Below are 8,593 nucleotides of genomic sequence, written 5' to 3' on the forward strand. Positions count from 1 at the left end.
ACCATCTCGTCCTCTGTCATCCCCTTCTCCTGCCTGCAATCTTTCCCAGCATCAGGGTCTTTTCTAATGAGTCAGCTCTTTGCATCAGGTGACCAAAGTATTGGAGCTTCAGCTTCAGCATCAGTCCTTCCAATGAATATTCAGGATTGATTTCCTTTAGAGTTGACTGGCTTGATCTCCTTGCAGTCCAAGGGACTCTCAAGAGTCTTCTCCAACATCACAGTTCAAAGGCATCAATTCTTTAATGCTCAGCCTTCTTTATGGTCCAACTCTCACATCCATACATGACTACTGAAATAACTACAGCTTTGAGTATATGGACCTTTGTCGGGAAAGTAATATCTCTGCTTTTTAATATGCTGTCTAGGTTTATGATATATTTGCTTCCAAGGAACAAGTGTCTTTTAATTTCATGGCTGCACTCACCATCTGCAGTGATTTTGAAGCCCAAGAAAATAAAGGCTGTCACTGCTTCCATTGATTCCCCATCTATTTGCCATGAAGTGATGGGACTAGATGCTGTGATCTTCATTTTTTGAATGTTGAATTTTAAGTCAGCTTTTTTACTCTCTTCTTTCACTTTCATCAAGAGTCTCTTTAGTTCCTCTTTGCTTTCTGCCATAAAGGTGGTGTCATCTGCATATCCGAGGTTATTGATATTTCTCCCGGCAATTGTGATTCCAACTTGTGCTTCATCCAGCTCAGCATTTCACATGATATACTTTGCATATAAGTTAAATAAGCAAGGTAACAATATACAGTCTTGATGTACTCCTTCCCAATTTTAAACCAGTTGATTGTTCCATGTCTGGTTCTAACTGTTGTTTCTTGACCTGCATACAGGTTTCTCAGGAGGCAGGTAAGGTGGTCTGGTATTCCCATCTCTTTAAGAATTTTCCAGTTTGTTGTGATCCACACAGTCAAAGGCTTTAGTGTAGTCAATGAAGCAGTGGATGTTTTTCTGGACTTCTCTTGCTTTTTCTATGATCCAGATGTTGGCAATTTGATCTCTGGTTCCTCTGCCTTTTCTAAATTCAGCTTGAATATCTGGAAATTCTTGGTTCACATACTGTTGAAGCCTAGCTTGAGAATTTTGAGCATTACTTTGCTAGCATATGAGATGAGTGCAATTGTGCCGTAGTTTGTGCATTCTTTAGCATTGCCTTTCTCTGGGATTGGAGTGAAAAGTGACCTTTTCCAGTCCTGGGGCCACTGCTGAGTTTTCCAAATTTGCTGGCAAATTGAGTGCAGCACTTTTACAGCATCATCTTTTAGGATTTGAAATAGCTCAACTGGAATTCCATCACCTCCACTAGCTTTGTTCGTAGTGATGCTGCCTAAGGCCCATTTGACTTCGCACTCCAGGATGTCTGACTCTAGGTGAGTGATCACACCATCATGGTCATCTGGGTCATTACAATCTTTTCTTTTTGTATAATTCTTCTGTATATTCATGCCACCTCTTCTTAATATCTTCTGCTTTTGTTAGGTCCATACTGTTTCTGTCCTATATTGTGCCCATCTTTGCATGAAATATTCCCTTGGTATTCCTAATTTTCTTGAGGAGATCCATACATGACTACTGGAAAAACTATAGCTTTGACTATACGGACCTTTGTCGGCAAAGTGATGTCTCTGTTTTTTAAAATGCTGTCTAGGTTTGTCATAGCTTTTCTTCCAAGGAGCAAGTGTGTTTTAATTTCATGGCTGCAGTCACTGTCTGCAGTGATTTTGGAACCCAAGAAAATAAAGTCTGTCACTGTTTCCATTTTTTCCCCATCTATTTGCCATGAAGTGGTGGGACCGGATGCCATGACCTTAGTTTTTTGAATTTTGAGTTTTAAGCCAGTTTTTTTTTTTACTCTCCTCTCTCATCCTTATCAAGAGGCTCTTCAGTTGCTCTTCACCTATGCCATTAGAGTGGCCATCACTTACGACATCTTTTACCATCTACCCTTGCCACATACCTACATACCAATCTATGCTTTCCTCCTTGCCTCGGCTCACAGAGGAAGATGTGTCCCTTGTCCACCCAAGACCAGTGCCACCACTGTGTTCCAAGATCTCCTCTCATCTCCTCAAGGCTTCTTCAATCATCCTTCCCTCCTTTTCCATCCATATTCATTCAACAAATATTTACAGAGCAACGCTGTATCTGGATGCTGGGGTTAGAATGACAAATGAGTTAGATAATGCTCCAGACCTCATAAAACTTCCACTGTAGTGAGAAAGACAGACCAAAAAAAATTGAAATGGATGTAAAGTAAATGAATAGGAAGATAAGGGAATAAGAGGTCACTTTATTTTTGTTTTTTGGTATTTTTCCCAGGAAACATGATTTATTGTTGTTTAGTTGCTAAGTTGTGTCCAGCTCTTTTGTGACCCCATGGACTGTAGCCCACTAAGCTTCTCTGTCTATGGGATTTCCCAGGCAAGAATACTGGAGTGAGTTGCCATTTTCTTCTCCAAGGGATCTTCCCAACCCAGGGATTGAATCCATGTCTCCTGCCTTAGGAGCTGGATTCTTTACCACTGAGTCACCAGGTCACTTTAAATAAGGAAGTCAAGGACTTCCCTGGTGACCCAGTGGTTAAGACTCTGTGCTCCCAATGCAGGGGACTGGGGTTTGATCCCTGGTCAAGGAACTAAATCCCACATGCCCAATGAAGAGTTGGCATATGGCAGCAAAGATCAAAGACTCTGTGTAGCACAACTAAGACCTTGTGTAGCCAAGTAGATAAATATCAAATAAATATATAAGGAGGACAGAGGGAAAAAAAACCTTTTTTTGTAGATGTGACATTTTTTTTAAATTTAAAAAAAATTTTTTTTGGATGTGACATTTGAACAGATGCCTTAAGGATGTGGATATGAATGAATTTTCTGTGTGAAGTTCTGGGGGATGAGGAGTCCAGGTAGAAGGAACAGTGGTACAAGGATCCAGAGAGAAAGAGAAAAGCCAAGGTTGTCTCAATGGCCTATAAGGCCCTCCAAGCTCTAGATCCCCCATCATCTCTCTGACCTCATTTCCTACTGCCCTTCCCCTCCCTCTGTCCCACCGACCTCCTTGCTGATTTTCAATTATGTCATGTGTACGCTCACCCTAGAGCCTTTGTTCTGGCTGTTCTCACTGCCTGCAAAGTTTTCCTTAGATATCTGCTTGGCTAACTTGTTCACTTCCTTCAAGTCTTTGCTCAAAAGTCACCTTCTCTACAAGGCCTACCCAACTGCCCTACTTAAAATGAGTATTCACATCCCCTCTGCCACGGACACTCCTGATCCCCTTATCCTACTTTGCTTTTTCTTTTTCTTTTGGCTGCACTGGCTCTTCATCGCAGCACACAGACTCTGTAGTTGTGGCACACAGGCTTGGCTGTTTCATGGCATGTGGGCTCTTAGTTCCCCCACCAGGGATCAAATACATGTCCCCTGCATTGGAAGGTGGATTCTTAACCTCTGGACCCCCAGGAAAGTTCCGCTTTTTATTTGTCTATAGTGCCTATCACCTTGTAACATACTACATAATTTACTTATTCATTAAGTCTACTGTTTATTGACTACCCCCTCACTAGAACATAAACTTCACGAGGATAGGAATCTTTTGTTTGGTCACTAGTGTGTTCTAAGGACTCAGAAGAGTGCCTGGCACAATGTGGGTGCTTCACACAAATTTATTAATTAAATGAATTCTTCAAAACTCATCTCAGATATCAGGTTCTTCACAAAGTATTTCCCAGCTGTGAACAAGCCCCACTTTCCCCCAAATTAATTCCCCCTCCTTTCGGCTACCTTTGTATCTTGAACCATTGTTGGATTTTCCAGATAATATTGTCGTTTGTATGTCTAGATTATGAGGGCAAAGTTTGGGACCCATCTGATATTTTTCTACATTCTTGTAGAATTATTATTCTTGTCATCTCAGGGCCTGACAATAGTATACATGTATTATTTTGATAAAAAAACTAGTAAAGCCACACCAAGATCAGAAGTCTGGAAATATTCTGTTAGCGACCGTGTGGGAAACAGGCCTGCCCACAGTGTTGACAGGAGTGTAAACTGACTGACTTACGCTCCCTGCAGGACAAAGTGAAAAATATCTATCAAGTTAAACATTTACTTCCTAAAATTCTGCTTTTAAGAATGTATCTATCAGGGCTTCTCCTCTGGTGGTCTAGTGGTTAAGAATCCACCTGCCAATGCAGGGGACATGGGTTCGATCCCTGATCTGGGAAGATCCCACATCCCAAAGGGCGATTAAGCCCCTGCACCACAACTACTGAAATCTGCACAGTGAGAAGCCTGCGCACCACAATGAAGAGCAGCCTCTGCTCGACTGCAATCAGAGAAAGCTCGTGCACAGCAGCGAAGACCCAGTGCAGCCATAAATAAATAAAATTTTAAAAAGAATGCATCTATCATATTTACTCATTCAAGTATTCCAAGATACAGAGATATTCACTGAGACATTGTTTATTTTATATATATATGTACATATACATATATATATAAAACTTAACTGTCCCACCTGTAGGGCCTTATACTAATTATAGTATATCCTTAACAGAATACTCTGTGGCTGCTATGTAAGATGAGACATATCTGTAGGTACAAACACAGAACAAGCTCTGAGATGTATCAAATAGAAAGCATATAATGTAGGTAAACATGGAGTACGCCAATATGTGTATTCACAAAAAGGAGAACACTAGATACACATGCTTATATGTTCACAGAGTATTTTGGAAAGATAAACAAGAAACTCTGAACAGCGGCTGCCTCTAGAGAGGAGGACTGGAGTATCAGAAGTCAAGGTAAGGGGAACACTTATTTTACACTGTATACTCTGTTAGTCTGAATTTTTTTTTATCATGTATATTACATTTCCAATAATAATTTTAAAAATTTTAATGATAAAGTAAGACTCACAATTGCATATTAGGAAAGGATGGAGAAGGATTTAACCCTCCACTGGGCCTTAGGTGATTGACAGGAAAATGTCACATCTTTTTTAGGAGTTTCTATCTTCAGTCTCTCTTTGGATGAGAAAGGGAAAAGGAGTGGGACTGGAGACTTGGATTAGGAACTTGATCTTGCCACTGAGCCACTCCTGGAAAGATGGTGGCCATGGCCCACTGGAGAGTGTCCAAAGAACCTTGATTAGGGGTTAAGATCCATGTATTATGTGAGAGGCCGTGAGAGTTTCCCTGGGGTGGCTATATTCAGAGTGGGGATACTAAGTAGTCAGTTTCTTCTACAACAAGGCCCAGTCTGATATTATGAGCACAGGAAGACTGTCTTGATCTCAAGAATCAGCACTGGCCAGGGAAGTCTGGGCTGCCAAAGGGTTGGGGCTGGCTCCCTTCCTAGGGAAATTGTCCTGTCATGCAGGGAAACTGAGACAGAAACCTTGGCCCATGAAGCAGAGGAAAAGGAAGAGGCGGGGGTTTGGTGGGCTTAGGGTTCCCCAGAGCTCACTTCAGGCAGTGAAACGTGGGAAAGGTTCCTGGGCTTTTGGAGAACAGAGTGAAGGACATATGATGTGGGAAATGGCAGGCATACATAAAGGGAAGTGAGTTAGGTAAAAAAAAAACATTACTTAGCTGTTCTGTTCCTTTCCATCTTCACAACCCAAAGCAGATATCATAAAATTGAGTCCCTTGTTCCTATGAGCCCAGGGCTGGAAGAGTCCTTAAAGATATTTTAGCCAACATCCTCAGTGATGCTAGAATCCTTCTGTGCTTTAGACTCCATTCATACACTCCCAGAACTAGCAATGCCTCAGAGACCACAGGACCTGCTATACAAGGCTCTTCTCCCGCTTTCTCCTCAGGAGAAGCAGGCCTGGAAGGATCTTTCCCCACAGCCTTTCTCTGCCTGGCCCAAGTTCCAGCTCCCAGTAAGAAGCCCATGCCTGACAGAGCTCCACTTTCTTCCTCTCCCAGAGGCAGCTTAAAGTCAGGAGGAGGCACAATGCTGAGAAGCCCAGAAAGTTCCCCAGATTCCTCTGTGATCAGGTCAACTTCATTAAAACGAACTATGTTCCCTGAGGATTTGATCGTGGAGGTGGTGTTGCTTGCTGTATCACAGTTCCTATGGCTACAGACTCACAGTGAGAGGGAACAGGTATACATCATCACCTTCCTGTAAAACTGGGATCTGACCTCCTTTATAGTCAAACATGCAGCAGGCCCCCGCGCGAATGGCAGAGCATGAACAGAATCAAGAGAGTCCTGAATGACTTCAGTGGAAAAGAACACTAAATGAAATGATGCTTGTGAAAGGATGTGTTCTATCCTTGGTTCAGCTTGCATCCTGCATAATTGTTCACCATTCATCTTTCATACCCAGAAGGGAGATCATCCAACTGAAAGGGTTGCAAACTGGCAGGCCCCAGGCCAAATAAAACCCATAAACCTGTCTGGTATGAGTTCAGAATGTTTAAAACATGTTTTAAGTCAACTTTTAAAAAATCCGTTTATCTTTTCAGTGAAAAAAAAAAATCCAGTTTTCAGTGTCAATGCCCTCCTGTCAAAGGCTCTCAAGAACAAACCTGTAATTGAACAAAGTTGGGTTTATTGACTCATTGCAGAAGGAGACCACACAATATGTGAAACTGTGAGACATCTCAGTAAGAGATGCTGTAAATGACTTATTGTAGGACTTGAACTTGTGTTAGGTTTCTGGGGAGGATTTAAGAAAATGAGCTGACTCTGATTTAGATGCTATGAAGAAGTGGGGAGTAGTTCTATGATTGGTATCTTAACACTTTTAATCTAAATGATAGGAAGACTAAAGCTATCACTGATAAAGAAGGAAAAGTAATTTATATTAGGCAGGATGTGGGTATTGAATCATTTCTGTTGTTTGGATAATGTTCTTGCTTTTCGTTCGTTTACTATTTATTTATTTGGCTGTGCTGTGTCTTAGTTGCAGCACGCAGGATCTTTTAAGTTGCAGCATGTGAACTCTTAGTTGTGGCATGTGGGATCTAGTTCCCTGACCAGGGATTGAACCCAGGCCCCCTGCATTGGAATCTCAGAGTCTTAGTGACTGGACCACCAGTGAAGTCCCTATTCTTATTTTTGACTGTGTTCACATATAATGACATGGTGGTCTTATTTTTGTTTTGATCCATCACAGTTGACAGAGTGGCCCTGAATCTATGATACTGGTGTTCTGTAAAATAGATTACATTTTATCAAGAGAAAACATCTAGCTGTGAGTTCATACTGGCTCCTATCAACACCAAGGCTGAGATAATAGTGCCAACCAGCTCCAGGCTGTCAGAGGATGCTTTCTCTTTCTGTCTCCCTCTTGGCCAAAGGCAGATGCTTCAGGATGTTAGCTTACCACCCAGCTTTTCACCATTGCAAAGATTTTGTTCATCAGGAGACTGTCAAGAGAAGATCTATATAGTTAGACTAAGGTTAGTCTTTCCTTCTCCTTTTGTTGCCGGATGAAGTCTCAAAACCTCTGATACAATGATGGTTACACAGCAGCATTTAAAACTGTGACCAGGACTTCCCATGTGGTACAGTGGATAAGAATCGGCCTGCTAATGCAGGAGACATGGGTTCGATCTCTAGTCCAGGAAGATTCCACATGTTGAGTAACTTAGCCTGTGCACCACAACTACTGGGCCCAAGTTCCAGGGCCCATGAGCTGTGAATACTGAGCCAGTGTGCTGCGATAACTAAAGTCCACGTGCCTAGAGCTTGTGCCCCGCAACAAGAAGCCACTGCAATGAGAAGCCTGCACACCACAACGAAGAACAGCCCCTGCTATTAGTAGTTCCAAAGTCCAGCTTGTCTTTCTTAGCAATTCAAGTTATTTATTTTTTTTAGCATAGTCACAGGCTGCTCAACTTGACCTGTATTTATATAGGTGCTTCAAGCTGTGTTTGCCAAAACATGAATTTCCCTTTGGTTAATGAATTTAAATGTAAATTGGTTGTTGGACTTCTAAGTAGCAGTTGTCATTTATGATGTCTGCTGAGGTTAGAGACAAGATCTGGATCACCTTTTCCAGTAGTATTACCCCTCTCTGGCAAGTATAGCTCATACAGCATGCATGATAATGGAGTAGGTTATCCCTCCTGGGAGTTTTCTTGAATAGCCTATTCTTAAACAGTCTGCCTCATTTTGGAGATTTCTGGAGAAGTGATAGTTTAGAATACTTTAAAGGCTCTTAACAATTACCCTGAATACACAGGATAAGTTAGTGTGCAGCAGGCAGGTAAAAGCCTGTTGTCTGCATGAGAAGTTAAACCCAGGACTTCCCTGGTGGTCCAGTGGCTAAGACTACGCCCTCCCAATGCAGGGGTCCCAGGTTCAATCCCTGGTCAGGGAACTAGATCCTACATGCTGCAACTAAGAGTTTGCATGCTGCAACTAACCTGACACATCAAAAAGGAAAAAACATTGGACCCTACTGAGGCATCGATTGTGGTTAGGAGTACCCAATTTGGGGACCCTTGAGGTAGACAGATTCCTTGAATGGATTACATGGTGCTTTCAAGTAAAGTTGGAGTGTCTTAGAAGAGAATAGCAAGGATAGCCCCAATCTTTAGTTCCTATTCCGGATGACCTAGATT

General features: G+C 42.0%; 1 long non-coding RNA gene across 1 annotated transcript in view; it reads left to right on the forward strand.

Moving 5' to 3' along the window:
- LOC122433178 overlaps positions 1-6,925 on the forward strand; it is a 21,318-nt gene extending 14,393 nt beyond the window's left edge. Inside the window, exons 2-3 of the long non-coding RNA XR_006267047.1 lie at positions 4,734-4,811; positions 5,831-6,925. This is a non-coding gene — a long non-coding RNA (uncharacterized LOC122433178). The remainder of the gene's footprint in view (positions 1-4,733; positions 4,812-5,830) is intronic.
- The last annotated feature ends 1,668 nt before the right edge of the window (positions 6,926-8,593 follow it).

Source organism: Cervus canadensis, chromosome 32 (assembly GCF_019320065.1).
Source record: "Cervus canadensis isolate Bull #8, Minnesota chromosome 32, ASM1932006v1, whole genome shotgun sequence".
Lineage (NCBI taxonomy): Eukaryota > Metazoa > Chordata > Mammalia > Artiodactyla > Cervidae > Cervus > Cervus canadensis.